The sequence below is a fragment of the Ornithodoros turicata genome, unplaced genomic scaffold, assembly GCF_037126465.1.
Source record: "Ornithodoros turicata isolate Travis unplaced genomic scaffold, ASM3712646v1 Chromosome15, whole genome shotgun sequence".
NCBI lineage: Eukaryota > Metazoa > Arthropoda > Arachnida > Ixodida > Argasidae > Ornithodoros > Ornithodoros turicata.
In genome coordinates this window covers 3,166,934-3,184,444 of record NW_026999318.1, presented here as the reverse complement: position 1 = coordinate 3,184,444, position 17,511 = coordinate 3,166,934, and the positions used below count along the sequence as shown (strand labels likewise).

Sequence of the window (17,511 nt, the reverse complement as noted above, 5' to 3'; positions counted from 1 at the left end):
TATAAATAGTGAAGCTCATAATGTTCTTTCATCTCTTCAGAAGATGTGCAGGAAGAGAATTAATGCTTCTGTCACATACTGTTCTCTCCTGCGGTTTGCCTCCGGGTCATGGACAGAGAAGGACGAGTGCCTGGGTGATCCACATGGTTCTTATGCGAAAAACGCAATGCGAGCGGAGGTGTACGGCGTGCATGGATGTGTCCCCAGGGAGAACTACAATATCTCCGAGACTGCCATGATGTACTCAATAAACATTGAAAACTATTTACCATGTTTTTGTGTCCCAACCACTGCCGAGAGTCGCTCAGGCTAAAAAAGAAGGCCTCCCGGATCAATAAGCAATTTGGGGGAACTGTGAGCTGGCCTAGAAATGAATGGGATTGATCAATGAGTGGTTGTCTATTATGCAGCTGGAATTATGAAGCAATATGCAGTTGAAAGCGTGTGACCGAGTAACCTGTGAGTAGGAATGACCAATGAGTCTATCGAACATGTATGGGAGGCAGCCAATAGGATCCTGAGTCAATCACTGGGTTTTAGAAATGAATGAAAGTGACCACCCCCCGACCAATAGACAGGTGAGCGATTTGGAAACCTACGAGCCGACTTAGAATTGAATAGAATAGATCATTTTGGTGTCTACGAGCGAGTGAGCAGATGTTGTGGGCAATGAATGGTAGCCAATCATGCAGAAATTGAATGGATCACCGTGAAGGGGTGGAGCTGTGACCAACCAACTAGAGGGTTTAGAAGTGGCTTGACCTGAATTAGAAATGGGTGGTGGATTAGAAATTCCTAGAACTGGATTAGAAAAAAGAGCGATTTGGAAGCCTATGAGCCGACTTAGAATTGAATAGAATAGCTAATTCGGTGTTTATGAGCGAGTGAGCAGATGTGGCAATGAAGGGTAGCCAATCACATAGAAATTGGATGGATCACCATGAAGGGGTGGAGCCTGGATTAGACCTGGCTTGACCTGGATTAGAAATGGGTGGTGGATTAGAAATTTCTACAACTGGATTAGAAAAAAGTGGCTATTGTGCGTAACGGCTCTATACTACTGGAATGACACGAAATGAAGGGGGTTCAATTTTGCGTGCCTGTAACGTCCATATTCGGAAGTTTTGAAACACGTCTGCCAGAAGTAGTGTGTCTATCAGAAGGTACAAGTCCGAGTACTCGCCCAGGCTTTTCAGTTGAAATTTTTGAAACACGTTTTGCGCATGGCGAGAGTCTTCCTCGCTCACTTCTGATCCGTTCAGCTAGTAAAAAAAAAAAAAAAACTAGTCACAGCGTCACCATTTCACGTTCCGACTAGTCATGGGATGGCATATTAACGTTCGAAACAGGTAACGTAATTATAACAGAAAACTCCTTTCCGTACAACCGACCGAAAGTAGTCCTCCTCTGTGAAAAACTGACAGAGATACCCGAAGTTAAATTCACCTTGGCCGCACTCGCTTCTTCGGAGCCGGTACCCATGGACTTCAACGTCCCATACCAGTCGCGGTACCCCGTGGTCCCGTCTTCTTGAGGCTTCCACGTACTACTTCGCGATGACTCTCCCCGGCATCACCAGCACCGGCACGAATCAAAATTCACTCGATTCAAATTAGTGAAATTGAGGTTCACCAGGAAAATGAATGAAACACGCTAATACGATTAGATGAGGTGATCAAATTTTATTGATTACTAAAATAACGTGGCTAATTTCCAATTTAATGAATACATCAATTTTGATTTTTGACCCTGCACCAAACCACAACGCCAAGAAAGAAACAAATACGTGAAACCGTGACAAATTTAAAACCTGGGCGCACCTAACGCCATTTTTCTTGCACTGTCCTGAAGCGAAACGACCACGTTGTCCACATTAACTTCGGGAGTGCATACTGGAGTCACTAAATAGGGGTACAGGGTATCGCATTCCTTTTCCGGGCCGGAGTTGCCGTTCGTTGTCCGCGATTGTGCCGATCGTGTCACGTGGTTTCTCCTTCCAAGAACGCGCCGTCCATGTTGAGTCCCCTCCATCCAAAACCGGTTTCCTCGGTGGCGAGCTGGCTCGACTGCGCTGTTGTCCGGCGAAGAAAGGGGAGATGGGCGTCCCATTACTAGGCGACGCAGCCTCGCCGGCCTTAAGATGGCGGGCTTGCTCGCGGCGTCGCCCAATGTCGCTACTCTGCTCCCTATTTAGTGACGCTAGTACGTACAAGTCCCGACAAAAAAACACCAGAGCGACGCATTCCTTGACCGGAGCGCCCTTTTCCAGCGAACACGGTGAAATGAATAGTGAAATCATTTTTTATTGGAATACGCAGTCACCTGTCTGTAAGTTTGTCTGCTCCCGTTTCTCCAGGGGTGTCGCTCCGACGAAGATTCACGCCACTGCGGGATCGGTACGACTGCATTATTATTTTTTTCTTTTCGGAAAACAAATAAAGGAAACAGCCGAGACAGGGAACAGTCATCGACAGCAGCGAGCGCACGGCTGTCTGGTCTCCACAGGAGTAGTATTTTATTGCATTGAAGTTGGAAGGTGCGGTATTTAAAACAAAAGAAGCAAATAAAACGAAAAAAGCCGTATCTCGCACACAAAGCAGTTCAGCTTTCACGCGCTTTCTTTCATGCGCCCCCTGCGCGAGAGAAGAAAAAAACAATATCAAGACGGTTACGGCTCCTGCAGTGCGTATTCAAGCGTCAGCTGAGTGCGGTCGAGCGAGGACGCACTGAAGATTGTACGCAAATTGTTCATTTCAGTGCGGTGAGCGTCTTTTTGTGGCCGTTGAAATATTCGTCGGTGCTAATTCACCGCACAATGTTTTTTATAACTTGATAACTGAACTAGCTTCCATTAGATATTAAATAATATGTGGAGAATTGAGTTCGGCTCCCGACCAATGCTGCAACAAACTATATACATATATGTATATAAGTTGAAATAAACGAATGCGGTTGACCACGAAAAATAAAGGTATTCAGTAAAGATCAGAAGTGGAGACGGTGCTTCAACAGGACAAGGAATAAAAGGGGAACTTTATTAAAAACTAAGAGGGGGTATTCGACGTTTCGACAGCAGCGCTGTCTTCAACAGGATCTTTCCTTTGAAGACAGCGCTGCTGTCGAAACGTCGAATACCCCCTCTTAGTTTTTAATAAAGTTCCCCTTTTATTCCTTGTCCTGTAGAAGCACCGTCTCCACTTCTGATCTTTATTCAATATATATATATATATATATATAAGATCAAAATAAGACGCGGAAACAGATTTTAGGGAAGTTACAAACACTAGGTTATTACACAGGGAGACGTTAAAAAGTAAAATGGGCAAGGGGTCGACGTTTCGACAGTGGTACTGTCTTTTTTTTTTTTTTTTTGTCCTGACGGAGACAGTACCACTGTCGAAACGTCGACCCCTTGCCCATTTTACTTTTTAATGTCTCCCTATGTAATAACCTAGTGTTTGTAACTTCCCTAAAATCTGTTTCCGCGTCTTTTTTTGAACTTCTGTAAAACTTCGTGGCCGTTTGATAATCCTTTTACCTCAACCTATATATATATATATATATTCAAAGGCATGGGAGGGCGGCTCACCACGAGAATGAAATAAGCAGGAAAAATCAGAAAAGGACAAAGAGCTTACAGGAAAACACAAATGGGAATTTATTAACACAAATACGGATAGGGGTCGTCGTTTCAGCAGCCAGCGCTCTCTTCGACGGGGCGGCAGTTTTCCCGTCGAAGGCAGCACTGACTGCCGAAACCTCGACCACTATCCCTACATGTGTTAATAAACTCACTTTTGTATTTTCCTGTATGTCTTCCTCTGATTTTCCCTGCGTATATATATATATATATATGTGTGTGTGTGTGTGTGTGTGTGACAACCGTGGAACATTTACGTCTCGCCGAGACACACTGTTAGCGCATACCCAAGGTCGTGTCACTTCCCTGCGCCGGGCACCAAGTACAGCAAAACATCTGTCCTCGGCTGGGAGAGCACGATCAAATTATAAGCATGTGCTCAACCTGCAGCCACAGAGCTTCGGCTATTTTTCCTTGTATATGTACGTGCTGGCTTCCACTGCGGCACCCACAGGTGTCGCCGTCGCCGTGGAAGATTGATGTCTCGCCGGGACACACTCTTAACGTCGACCCAAGATCGTGTCACTTTCCCAGGCGTCCACAGCTCCCACAGGCACAATGGCACCGTGCTCCGTGTCAAGGAGGATTGTAAAAGTCGAAAGAAAATGTACCAGTCGGTTCGCACCCTGCTCGCAACCGAAGACGCTGAAAAACATGCGATATCACAGGCTAGGTGGCGCAAGATACGACTCGCCCCGAGGTTGAGTATCTAACACAATCTCCGATCCAATCCATTTCGTCCTTTCCCTTCTCCTCTCCCAGTTCGTGCCATGGCACGCGCCGCGATTTCATAATTTTCTCTTCCCTGCTCGCTGAAATGTAAGAAATACGAGACGCATTTGTAGATTCACAAACATTTTTCATTACCAACGCACATATCAGATACAACAACAAAAGCACAATCACAATTGCTTGCACGAAAGGATTTGCATATTTTCTCATGTACAAGAACACATAGCAAATAATATCGCATATGTAAATTGCGAATGAAAAACTATCATCGTAGAAGAGTTTACTAGGGAATAGAACAATGAAATTAATCGAAAATGTAGAAGTGGCAAGCAGCAACAATTCTCTGTATCACTGGAAAGTATAAAGTGTGCCGAGCATCGACTTTACAAATTTGTAAACGAAAAACAATGTGTATATGCAAATATTGGTTGCTTCATAAGTAATGCGTAACACTTCCAAATTTATTTTGTGGTATCGTGATGTCACATATCAAAGGATCTCGTACCAATTTGAACCTTTTCATTATTCCCCTACATATTTATTTCCCCTACATTATTATTCCCCTACATTTGGTTATCATCCTCCCTATCATAAGACGGAAGCAGCACGTCATAATGTTGACTGTGATAGAAGCACAGAGCAGCACAACAAGTATCGAAGGAGCACACACTTGGTGTCACTGCTGCATGTGGTATATCCAAAGTTTATGAGCCTTTCTTGCAGCGGCTGTTCGCTTGCAAGTGGACACCTTTACAAGTTCTCGGTTTTGAAGCTGTAGATGCAACAATAAACGAAGACGGGAGAACATCAGCACAAACTGGTCTTTGCATGTGTCACAGCAAAATGGGGTGCTGAAGCTCTGATCACACTAACGTGCAGAAAGCAACCTGAGAGCACCCTTTTCGTGTAGCATTTCCTTCACAGATTGCGGAAACAGAACCTCCAGTCTTCAAACACACTTGAGACAGTTTGCTGTAGGTAACGTGACGCCTGTAAATAGTTCCCCAGGTACATCATCAGCAACAAACAAGGCAAGAAACTTGTTGTGCGAAACAAGGCTGTGGTCTTCGGAAACCGGTGTTTGTGAACAGGTGTACATGATGATTCCTTCAGGGAAAAAGTGAACAAGACAGCCAGCTATGTAGTAGTGAGCATTGTCGTGTATGAGTCTGTGTTCATCGGTGAAATACTCATTAGTGCCTGAATCCACATCACTCAGCATGTCCCTACTCTATTCTTCGTGTTCAGAGCTCACAACTGACGACACAGGGTGATGCGGCAGCTTTTGAGGCTCCGACAGTTGTGCGCCACCTACAAGAAAAAATGCCCTTAAATGCAGTACAGCGGACACCAGGAACCTAAACGGCAGCCATAGTAATTACTGCCCCTTGCGCTGACTCACGTAAGCAATGTCATGCACAACATTTGTGTGGTGTACAACTATATGCACAGTATATCTACATTGTGGCATGTCACAAATTATGTGGGACAGAGACGAACAAAAAGCAACCCTGGACAGCAGCCACAGAAGCAGACGACAGGTCAGTGGCACTGTCCGGTTGCATAGGACTTGATGCTAGGAGATTGGACGGCATGTTTCATATTTGTCCTGAGTGTAATGTCTCCTCAAATCATCAGGAAATCATATTTGTAAGATGTGTTTTTGATTGCCACAAATTAGCATTCAGCTCCTCGTACTACACTGAGGAACTGCAAAATGCAGTAAATCGAAGCTCACCAACAAAAAGGACAGCTGGTCCGTGTTAGTTTTAGTCCGTCCAACTCCAACAGCTGGTCGCGCCAGTGATATCTACATTTCCACGTCCCCCCTCCCCCTACATCTATCTATCTACCTATCTGAAGCTCACCAAACTGTTCGTGGCCTGATCCAAAGTGGGTTTCCCACAATGGCCTATTGAGTTATCTGAATGATGATTGATGAGTAAAACAGGTGAATATAGCACATAGCATGACATATAATTCAAAACATGTTACCCGGAGGCAAGACTTTGGCAACAACTCCTGAGGTAGATAGGGTCGACACGGATGTCACGTGTTCGTCACTAGGTATGCCGATAAAACAATGTGATCGCAACATTAAATGTAATGTGACATAACCTACTGCACTGTACCCACTACACACAGTGAATAAACAACTGTGAAGTGGACAACCTAGAGCAACAATGATCCAATCTTTGGCTCTATATAGGATGTCATGCATGTGGTCTGCAGAAACAGGTGTATGAATATGAATTTTCTCTCTGTCATAGCTTTGTGTGGCGGAGCTGTTATATTTTCGTTATGCTATAGTCGAGGAGGCATCCAGCCTGTGTTTCGGCTTTTGGCTTTCTTCGTCTCTCGGTTATGGCATGTTGCTGTTTAAGTCCACATAGTTTCACTTCATTATATAGCTGTGAGGGGGAACTCACTGACACAGAGAGGGTTTAGAGCGACGGAGCTCCTGTGACGAATCAAATAATTCTGCCGAAAGAAATAGAAATGATTGTGTTCCGAAAATCAGCGACTGGCTATATTTGAGTTTAGGGACCAGCATACCTAGCTTGTGGAACCAAAGAACGGAGCCGATGGTTCATTACTCGCACAGATGGGCGAGCGCTTCCGCGCTTTTCTGATGCTCCGGCGAACTGTCTTCGGTGAAGTGTACGCAGCATAGCCAACGGTTATTTGGCCGGTGTTCGCCAGCTTCAGACAAGTTGGCGTACGTTCCCCCACGAAGCATCTTGGATTCATATCGGAGCCAATTTCAAAAGTGCACAAACAGCCCAGACAAACGCGCTTGACAGTGTGAGAAACACACGCACCTCTCGTCATCGTCGGTTGGGAAGTGGAAAAGTGAAATTCCGGGAGTTTTGTTGCTGTTGGTGCACCACTTCGCGGCGTGGTAACGGCCCATGGCCTTTCACGCCATGCTCCGCAAAGATTTCAATAAGCAGCAAACAGCACAACGCACGAAAAATCACAAAAACTTCGCCAACGAGACACAAACGCACCACACGGACGAGCCGGAGACCAGAAGCCCGGACGTGTTTCCGGAAGAGCCGGCTTTGAACGATGTTAAATTCCTTACATAAGCGGGTGTTTTTTCCCGAGCAGCAACTGCAACGCAGTTTATTCAATACATGTTTGTTGCGGCGAAGTCATTAAACTATTTCATGTACCAAACTCGATTAGTTTAGAACTAGGTGTCGCTGCCGTCAAATAACGACTTATTTGCCCCCGGGGACATTCCCTTGAACGTCGTTGCTGAGGGGCCCTGACTTTCCTGCTCTTGACGAGTTCCAGGCAGAGCGAAACAGCTGTCCTCGGCTGGAAGTGCACGATCAATTTATAAACATATGCTGAGGGAACAATGCAAGTCCTACCTCATTTACAAATGAAAATCAACTATCAACAAGGGTTTTAGTATACTATCCACAATAAGAAACCTTGTGATCTAGACATGTTTACGGCACTTCCCTTTTTTCCTTTCGGTTCCCTTTCCAGGCCACCCACGCCCTGCTCTGGAATTTCCCGACAAACCGGACAATGACTCATTGACGATGACATCACTCCCGGGATTCCACGGAAAATTCCTGAAGCTGACAACCGCCACGTGGCGGGAGTGCGGACAATTGCTCACCCCAGAACCACTGAAGTCAGAAAATTATTCACGGTCTCTACTCAGCGCCACATTTGGCCGAAAGCGTGCAACTCCGTCGTGTACCATTACCCGCGCAAACCGATCTGTTTCGGATACATGTTGCGTCTGTACTGCGGGTTTCTGGAAATAAAATCCCTGAGTGATTTTCTTAGGAACTCAAACTTACGGAAAGAAGAGGCGCTAATTAAGCACGTCTACAGATTAGAAGAAGAAATTGACGGCGACGTGACGCTAATGAAGGGGAAATGCATCTCGCAAGTGAAAGACTGCGTCAGCTACAACGTGCCCTTGAACCTAAGTACAATCTTCTCAAATCATTTACATAAAAGTGGGCGTGATCGGTAAAGAACCCTTCCGTAGGTCGTAAATCTGTATTCCGTTAGAGTGTAGGGCACCTCTTTATGTACTGCACGTGCATTCACACGGACATGCAGTACTTTCCGGATCCCTTAACGAGCTGGACTCTCGCCCCCTTTCTCTTATAAAATTGCTTGGTCCCTGGCCACATCCATTACAGGGAATTCAAATTGTAAAAGAAAAGGGGGAGGGTGAGTGTTATATATACCATCACCAAAACCACAGCAAGAGAACGTGCAAGGCTGTCAGCGGATTTATTTTGTCTTTTGGGACTTTCAAGGACATGAATTTGAACAAGTAAAGGATTATGACATTTTTGCTACTATATATTCTTAGCTACGAAATTGTTTGTTACATTTTCCGGTATTGTAACATTCTGGCTAACTATATATTTTAGCTGTTTGACATCATTCTTCTTCTTTGTGGTCTTTGTTCTTCATTGCTGTTCTTCTCTTGCTACTTTAGTCATTTCAGTGTTGTTTCCGCTGCTTCAGTCTTCCGTCCTCCATCTGCTGTCCTGCTTGGTATTTAATGTTTCTGTAGGAACTCAATTATTTGTTATTACTCGTAATTGTTTTTGAGTCGCTCTGTGTATTGATAGGGAATAGGTGTCTTATTTCTCTTTTTTTTTTTGTGCGTGTGTTGGATGGAGTCAGGTTTATTCTATATGTATATATTTTCCGTTTATACATCTGTTCATCCTTTTGATTTCCCTGAAAAATCTTCATTCTTTTTTTTTACTTCTTCTATGTATAACTTCCACACAGTTTCCATCTGGTTATGTGTTTTTTCAATGCATTTCTCTAATTATTTTTCCTTCTTTTCGTTTTCCATTGCAGACTTCCCCAGATCTCTGTTCAAATTTCAACCTTTTTATTATCTGCCCTAGTTTGTAGTTCAGGTGTCCTATTTGGCTGCTCGCTAAAGACGGAGTATCTTGAGAGTCTGTGTTCTGCCTCGACGTATTGCTGGAATATCTACCTTCCCTGGGGGGAAGGGTGGGGTAGTTTAGACATAATTTGTGTTTCTGTCTTTAGCTGTCTTTAACTTTTTTGCCAGATTTCTGGCATCCAGCAGGCAGAGCAGGCAGTAGTCCCTGGCCTTGTAATCAATCGGAGCCCTCGGCCTCCCCCAAAGGTCGGAGCCGATTGAGGCCGCAGCGTCGAAAGGTCACCTATATATTTCTCCAAGATGAATCATCATTTCCTGCAACACTGACATCGTGTTCTGGTTATTTAGGATGCTTGGAAAACATTCAGTGGTCACTTGTTTCTTCATGATATCTTGGATTTTTTCTCTATATTTTTTTGTTGTTTCAGGGCAATTTAATAAGTAGTGTTTGACGTTTCCTACGTCTAGGTTGCACTTGCATTTCCCATCCTTGATTAACTTAAACTTTTCCAGATACCCGGGGAAGCTGCCGTGGTTGGTTAGGAGTTGGCATTCGTAGGAGTTCATTATTTTTTTAGGTTTATTTTTAATGCTTGGAATCCACATTTTTATATTATCATACTTTACCCATCTTTCGTGCCACTTGCCATTTTTTTTTCATGCCCTTTCGGACTGGTGCCTAAAACCAGCGCCTTAGATCACTCGGCCACGCTACCTCTCACAGCTACTCGAAGCTTATCCAGAGCAAAATGTCAAAACGCGTAGCAGCTACCATGAAATAGAAGTCTTCCAGTCGCGCACGCTTCTGCAATGCGTGTATTGAGTGTAGTACGCCACTCCTCATGCACGGGGCATCCTTATCCAGTTCAGACGACATAATCTAAAGGAGACAACGCGGATATAAGTACCTGGCTTGAAACCTGTCAACCCCTGGGTGTGTTGCATCCCCTACAAAAACCCATGGCAGCGGTGGGATTCGAACCCACGCCCTTTCGGACTGGTGCCTAAAACCAGCGCCTTAGACCACTCGGCCACGCTACCTCTCACAGCTACTCGAACCTTATCCAGAGCAAAATGTCAAAACGCGTAGCAGCTACCATGAAGTAGAAGTCTTCCAGTCGCGCACGCTTCTGCAATGCGTGTACCATGTACTGAATGTAGTACGCCACTCCTCATGCACGGGGAATCCTTATCCAGTTCAGCCGATATAATCTAAAGGAGACAACGCGGATATAAGTACCTGGCTTGAAACCTGTCAACCTCTGGGTGTGTTGCATCCCCTACAAAAACCCATGGCAGCGGTGGGATTCGAACCCACGCCCTTTCGGACTGGTGCCTAAAACCAGCGCCTTAGACCACTTGGCCACGCTACCTCTCACAGCTACTCGAAGCTTATCCAGAGCAAAATGTCAAAACGCGTAGCAGCTACCATGAAATAGAAGTCTTCCAGTCGCGCACGCTTCTGCAATGCGTGTATTGAGTGTAGTACGCCACTCCTCATGCACGGGGCATCCTTATCCAGTTCAGACGACATAATCTAAAGGAGACAACGCGGATATAAGTACCTGGCTTGAAACCTGTCAACCCCTGGGTGTGTTGCATCCCCTACAAAAACCCATGGCAGCGGTGGGATTCGAACCCACGCCCTTTCGGACTGGTGCCTAAAACCAGCGCCTTAGACCACTCGGCCACGCTACCTCTCACAGCTACTCGAACCTTATCCAGAGCAAAATGTCAAAACGCGTAGCAGCTACCATGAAGTAGAAGTCTTCCAGTCGCGCACGCTTCTGCAATGCGTGTACCATGTACTGAATGTAGTACGCCACTCCTCATGCACGGGGAATCCTTATCCAGTTCAGCCGATATAATCTAAAGGAGACAACGCGGATATAAGTACCTGGCTTGAAACCTGTCAACCTCTGGGTGTGTTGCATCCCCTACAAAAACCCATGGCAGCGGTGGGATTCGAACCCACGCCCTTTCGGACTGGTGCCTAAAACCAGCGCCTTAGACCACTTGGCCACGCTACCTCTCACAGCTACTCGAAGCTTATCCAGAGCAAAATGTCAAAACGCGTAGCAGCTACCATGAAATAGAAGTCTTCCAGTCGCGCACGCTTCTGCAATGCGTGTATTGAGTGTAGTACGCCACTCCTCATGCACGGGGCATCCTTATCCAGTTCAGACGACATAATCTAAAGGAGACAACGCGGATATAAGTACCTGGCTTGAAACCTGTCAACCCCTGGGTGTGTTGCATCCCCTACAAAAACCCATGGCAGCGGTGGGATTCGAACCCACGCCCTTTCGGACTGGTGCCTAAAACCAGCGCCTTAGACCACTCGGCCACGCTACCTCTCACAGCTACTCGAACCTTATCCAGAGCAAAATGTCAAAACGCGTAGCAGCTACCATGAAGTAGAAGTCTTCCAGTCGCGCACGCTTCTGCAATGCGTGTACCATGTACTGAATGTAGTACGCCACTCCTCATGCACGGGGAATCCTTATCCAGTTCAGCCGATATAATCTAAAGGAGACAACGCGGATATAAGTACCTGGCTTGAAACCTGTCAACCTCTGGGTGTGTTGCATCCCCTACAAAAACCCATGGCAGCGGTGGGATTCGAACCCACGCCCTTTCGGACTGGTGCCTAAAACCAGCGCCTTAGACCACTTGGCCACGCTACCTCTCACAGCTACTCGAAGCTTATCCAGAGCAAAATGTCAAAACGCGTAGCAGCTACCATGAAATAGAAGTCTTCCAGTCGCGCACGCTTCTGCAATGCGTGTATTGAGTGTAGTACGCCACTCCTCATGCACGGGGCATCCTTATCCAGTTCAGACGACATAATCTAAAGGAGACAACGCGGATATAAGTACCTGGCTTGAAACCTGTCAAACTCTGGGTGTGTTGCATCCCCTACAAAAACCCATGGCAGTGGTGGGATTCGAACCCACGCCCTTTCGGACTGGTGCCTAAAACCAGCGCCTTAGACCACTCGGCTACGCTACATCTCACAGCTACTCGAAGGTTATCCAGAGCAAAATGTCAAAACGCGCAGCAGCTACCATGAAATAGAAGTCTTCCAGTCGCGCACGCTTCTGCAATGCGTGTACCATGTACTGAATGTAGTACGCCACTCCTCATGCACGGGGAATCCTTATCCAGTTCAGCCGATATAATCTAAAGGAGACAACGCGGATATAAGTACCTGGCTTGAAACCTGTCAACCTCTGGGTGTGTTGCATCCCCTACAAAAACCCATGGCAGCGGTGGGATTCGAACCCACGCCCTTTCGGACTGGTGCCTAAAACCAGCGCCTTAGACCACTCGGCCACGCTACATCTCACAGCTACTCGAAGGTTATCCAGAGCAAAATGTCAAAACGCGCAGCAGCTACCATGAAATAGAAGTCTTCCAGTCGCGCACGCTTCTGCAATGCGTGTACCATGTACTGAATGTAGTACGCCACTCCTCATGCACGGGGAATCCTTATCCAGTTCAGCCGATATAATCTAAAGGAGACAACGCGGATATAAGTACCTGGCTTGAAACCTGTCAACGTCTGGGTGTGTTGCATCCCCTACAAAAACCCATGGCAGCGGTGGGATTCGAACCCACGCCCTTTCGGCCTGGTGCCTAAAACCAGCGCCTTAGACCACTTGGCCACGCTACCTCTCACAGCTACTCGAAGGTTATCCAGAGCAAAATGTCAAAACGCGCAGCAGCTACCATGAAATAGAAGTCTTCCAGTCGCGCACGCTTCTGCAATGCGTGTATTGAGTGTAGTACGCCACTCCTCATGCACGGGGCATCCTTATCCAGTTCAGACGACATAATCTAAAGGAGACAACGCGGATATAAGTACCTGGCTTGAAACCTGTCAACCTCTGTGTGTGTTGCATCCCCTACAAAAACCCATGGCAGCGGTGGGATTCGAACCCACGCCCTTTCGGACTGGTGCCTAAAACCAGCGCCTTAGACCACTCGGCCACGCTACCTCTCACAGCTACTCGAAGGTTATCCAGAGCAAAATGTCAAAACGCGTAGCAGCTACCATGAAGTAGAAGTCTTCCAGTCGCGCACGCTTCTGCAATGCGTGTACCATGTACTGAATGTAGTACGCCACTCCTCATGCACGGGGAATCCTTATCCAGTTCAGCCGATATAATCTAAAGGAGACAACGCGGATATAAGTACCTGACTTGAAACCTGTCAACCTCTGGGTGTGTTGCATCCCCTACAAAAACCCATGGCAGCGGTGGGATTCGAACCCACGCCCTTTCGGACTGGTGCCTAAAACCAGCGCCTTAGACCACTCGGCCACGCTACCTCTCACAGCTACTCGAAGCTTATCCAGAGCAAAATGTCAAAACGCGTAGCAGCTACCATGAAATAGAAGTCTCCCAGTCGAACACGCTTCTGTAATGCGTGTACCGTGTACTGAATGTAGTACGCCACTCCTCATGCACGGGGCATCCTTATCCAGTTCAGACGACATAATCTAAGGAAACAACGCGGATATAAGTACCTAGCTTGAAACCTGTCAACCTCTGGGTGTGTTGCATCCCCTACAAAAACCCATGGCAGCGGTGGGATTCGAACCCACGCCCTTTCGGACTGGTGCCTAAAACCAGCGCCTTAGACCACTCGGCCACGCTACCGCTTTTTTTTTAACCTTTAATAAAAGCACAATTCACCGTTCGTTATGTGCATACAATGGAAGTCATGACGGGATGAAAAAATAAACATTGCAGGAAAGTTTGACAGGTGGAGCATAGCTTCTGCTCCTTTACTTTAAAAGGTGAGCTTCTGGTGTTGGCGATGAAAAAAAACTGGCCCGGGCCTGCATCCTGCGCCCAAACGTGGCAGCGGTGGTGCACGTGGCTAACTCACGAAGTCGGACCCATTCAGACTCATCATGCAGTCTTTCTTTTCCAATCAAGCTGGAGACCCACAGGAGACCTATCTTTACGTAATACCAGTTCGGCCTGATGTTTGGCTGGTTTTCCGTCTTAGCGGTCCGGGCACGCCACAGAGCTTTCATCGCCAAAACCATTACAATTTCTTTTAACTGGGCGCCCTTGTTAGAGTCTGTTACAAGGAACTTAAGGTTTTCCCAGGATACATTCAAGTCAATCTGTAACGTGGTCCTCAAGTCATGCCAGAACAACACTGCAGCTCTACAAGTAACAAAAACATGTTCCAGTGTTTCTGGCTCACCACAAGTACAACAGTTCATATGTACGACCATAAAATTCTTGTTAGCACTCCAGGTCTGTACAGGGAGGACCTCAGTGTGTAGCTTTGTGAAAAAATCTTTCCACTCCGGCGGGATGGGTAGCTGACGCACCCTCACGAGAACATTATTGTCTGTCTGTAACGGAAAACGGTTTCGGTAGAGTGGAAGGGGGAAGGTTTTCGCTACGGTATCCCAGTATAGTCTTTTCCTTGACACAGTACTCAAATAATCCCAGGAGAATTGCTCCTAAAAAAAAACCAGCGCACTTTTAACTTCTTTGAGGAACGCGAAGCTTCCTGTGTTAGATTCGGGGACGCCAGTTGGAACAACCCATCGGTCTAGCACTTGAGCCCCGTGTATCTGCATTGCACTTCGGAGTAGGGGATCCGATTGACAACGAAAGTACATAAAGCGGTGCACCAGAAGCTTAATTTCTAGGTTGATGACGCCTAGGCCCCCTGCTTTGAGAGGAAGGAAAATATTTGAGCGTCTCATCCTCTCAAACTTCGAGTTCCACAGAAAAATAGCTATAACCCTGTGGTACTTCGCAATAACCTCTTTTGAACATGGCACCGCTTGGGCCTTATACCAGACTGCGGGGTACAAAGCGGTATTTGCGATATAAGCCTTACTGAGCAGGTTCGTCCTTCGGCCTCTGTACTCCAAGGCTTTGGCATTTAATTTATTAACCGTTGCTTTTAGATTTGCTGTTGCTTCCGTTTGTTCACAAAAGGGTACCCCTAGGTAGCTCTCAACCTGTGTTCCCCACCTGGTCACATGTACAACCTCAGGTGCTGCTAACCATTCACCAATCCAGGCTCCAGGGGATTTTCTGGGATTAACCTGAGCACCAGACAGCTGGCAAAATTCCTCTGCCTTGTGCATACACTTCACAATGTCTTCACCTTCCATACATACAAATGTTAGGTCATCCGCATACGCCAATAATTTAATACTTTCCTCGCCCACTTTCACTCCCACGATGTCTTTATCTTTTATTATATTCTGACAGAGTGGTTCCAGATAGAGGGCAAACAGCACGGCAGACATCGGGCACCCTTGCCTCACACCTCTACCAACTTTTAGATCGTTACCGAGGGTTCCATTAATGCTTAGGCTGGTATTTACGTCTTTGTAACATACTGTTACCCACCTTCCCAGTTCATTAGCACCTACTTTACTGAGGACGGCTAGTAGGAAGGAATGCGATATTCTGTCAAACGCTTGCTTGAAATCCACCTGTAGGATTGCAGCACGACCTCCCTCTGCCTGTGCAGCTTCACAGACGGTACGCATTACATGGAGGTTCTTTTGTATACTTCTCTTTTTAATCCCATACGATTGGTGTGACCCTATTACCTTCCACAACACCGCGTCTAGCCTTTTGGCTAGAATTTTCGCTAGAATTTTGTAATCAGTACACAAAAGGCTTATAGGTCTGAAATCCGTTACCACTGGGTCCTCTTGTTTGTCCAACTTCTTGGGAATAAGAACTGTCATGCTTTTCCTCATGGTAGGTGTTAATAGCCCTCTTTCCCAGATATCTCTGTACACTGAGACTAGAATCACACTGAGGTCCTCTATGAACATCTTATAAAAACCACTTCCCAGGCCATCACACCCTGGAGCTTTATTGTGCATCAGCTTTTTAATGGCCTTTTGTATCTCTGTAACGTTTATCGTTCCTTCGCTTGGAGCTAGTTCTTCTTCTGTGAGTGTTTTAATATGTTTTAGGAACGTGTTTTCAATTTGCCTAGGCACTCCCTCTTCAGTAAATAGCTCTCTATCATACTTTTCGAAGCTCTCTGCTATCCCAATTTCGTCGCGTATCACCTTATCATTCACTCTGACCGAGTTTATGCGATTCATGTTCCCTCTATCTCGTTCCAAACCAAGAAAAATCTTTGTTGGCACCTCCTCTCTTTCTACCGTATCTACTCGACTTCGTATGATTGCACCAGTTAGTTTCTCTTCCAGGTCACGCATAATTTTTATTTTCATATATTTTATCTCTCGATCAAAAGAACCCGGAATCCTCTCGTCCTCCATTATCAGTGTTCGTAATGTAGCGAACAAAGCCTTCCCTTTTTCACGTTTTTCCCATGCCATGACTTGGCCCCTTTCAATCGCAAGCAACTTCACCTCGCCTTTGAAAAATTCCCAATCTCTGGCAGTTATATCTTTCGCCTTCAGGTGCTCAATTAGCATTTTCACTTTTCCAACAAAGAGACTATCGTGTACGATCTGTTCATTCAACTTCCAGGTGACCGAGCGCTTTCGTTTACTTTTAACTGTTCTTTTGACTTTGAGCTCTAAAGATACCATTCCGTGATCGGAAAACCAGACCGGTGTTATCGTATAACCGCATGCCTCTTTCCCGCGCTCTGCAGATACGTAAATCCTATCGAGTCTGGCATGGGAAGAGCCTTGCCAATGAGTGAACGCCATCGAATTATCTGTGTTACTCATCACAGCGTCTTGAAAATCAAAATCTCGTACCAGCCGCTTCAATGTATCAACACTACTATCTTTTCTGTATTGACTATATGTACACTCTTCTCTCTTCATAACACAATTGAAATCACCACCTAGTATAACCGTACACGGCACATCAAGGAAATCCCTAAGGCTCTCAAAGAAATGTTTCCTTTCCGCAGTGTCGTTGGGGGCGTATACCGCTACCACTCAAATCAGCTCATTTTGCCAAATCATGTCAACAACCACAATCCTCCCGCTCTGATCAAGCTCACAATCTATTACCTTTAGGCCGGATCTTTTCAGTACCATGATTGCGACACCTGCACTACGGGCCAGTCCAGCCGCATGTCTTATCCAAAACCAATCTTGAAACATCCTGACAAAGTCTCTTTCTTCTTCAACACTAGAAAGTTTTGTTTCTTCCACGCATAGAACATCTATTCCCGTTGAAAACAGAAGTTCTTTCAGCCACTGCTTTCGCTTACTTGACACCATACTGTTCACGTTTAG

General features: G+C 46.1%; 11 non-coding genes across 11 annotated transcripts; all 11 read right to left on the bottom strand.

Moving 5' to 3' along the window:
- Positions 1–10,242: 10,242 nt before the first annotated feature.
- Positions 10,243–10,322, bottom strand: Trnal-uag (transfer RNA leucine (anticodon UAG)). Its single transcript has one exon. It is a non-coding gene; the product is annotated as a tRNA-Leu (tRNA).
- Positions 10,323–10,574: 252 nt separating this feature from the next.
- Positions 10,575–10,654, bottom strand: Trnal-uag (transfer RNA leucine (anticodon UAG)). Its single transcript has one exon. It is a non-coding gene; the product is annotated as a tRNA-Leu (tRNA).
- Positions 10,655–10,899: 245 nt separating this feature from the next.
- On the bottom strand, positions 10,900–10,979 carry Trnal-uag (transfer RNA leucine (anticodon UAG)). Its single transcript has one exon. It is a non-coding gene; the product is annotated as a tRNA-Leu (tRNA).
- A 252-nt stretch (positions 10,980–11,231) lies between these two features.
- Trnal-uag (transfer RNA leucine (anticodon UAG)) lies at positions 11,232–11,311 on the bottom strand. The gene has a single exon. It is a non-coding gene; the product is annotated as a tRNA-Leu (tRNA).
- A 245-nt stretch (positions 11,312–11,556) lies between these two features.
- Trnal-uag (transfer RNA leucine (anticodon UAG)) lies at positions 11,557–11,636 on the bottom strand. The gene has a single exon. It is a non-coding gene; the product is annotated as a tRNA-Leu (tRNA).
- A 252-nt stretch (positions 11,637–11,888) lies between these two features.
- Positions 11,889–11,968, bottom strand: Trnal-uag (transfer RNA leucine (anticodon UAG)). The gene has a single exon. It is a non-coding gene; the product is annotated as a tRNA-Leu (tRNA).
- A 577-nt stretch (positions 11,969–12,545) lies between these two features.
- On the bottom strand, positions 12,546–12,625 carry Trnal-uag (transfer RNA leucine (anticodon UAG)). The gene has a single exon. It is a non-coding gene; the product is annotated as a tRNA-Leu (tRNA).
- A 252-nt stretch (positions 12,626–12,877) lies between these two features.
- Positions 12,878–12,957, bottom strand: Trnal-uag (transfer RNA leucine (anticodon UAG)). The gene has a single exon. It is a non-coding gene; the product is annotated as a tRNA-Leu (tRNA).
- Positions 12,958–13,202: 245 nt separating this feature from the next.
- Positions 13,203–13,282, bottom strand: Trnal-uag (transfer RNA leucine (anticodon UAG)). The gene has a single exon. It is a non-coding gene; the product is annotated as a tRNA-Leu (tRNA).
- Positions 13,283–13,534: 252 nt separating this feature from the next.
- On the bottom strand, positions 13,535–13,614 carry Trnal-uag (transfer RNA leucine (anticodon UAG)). Its single transcript has one exon. It is a non-coding gene; the product is annotated as a tRNA-Leu (tRNA).
- A 251-nt stretch (positions 13,615–13,865) lies between these two features.
- Positions 13,866–13,945, bottom strand: Trnal-uag (transfer RNA leucine (anticodon UAG)). The gene has a single exon. It is a non-coding gene; the product is annotated as a tRNA-Leu (tRNA).
- Between the last annotated feature and the right edge of the window lie 3,566 nt (positions 13,946–17,511).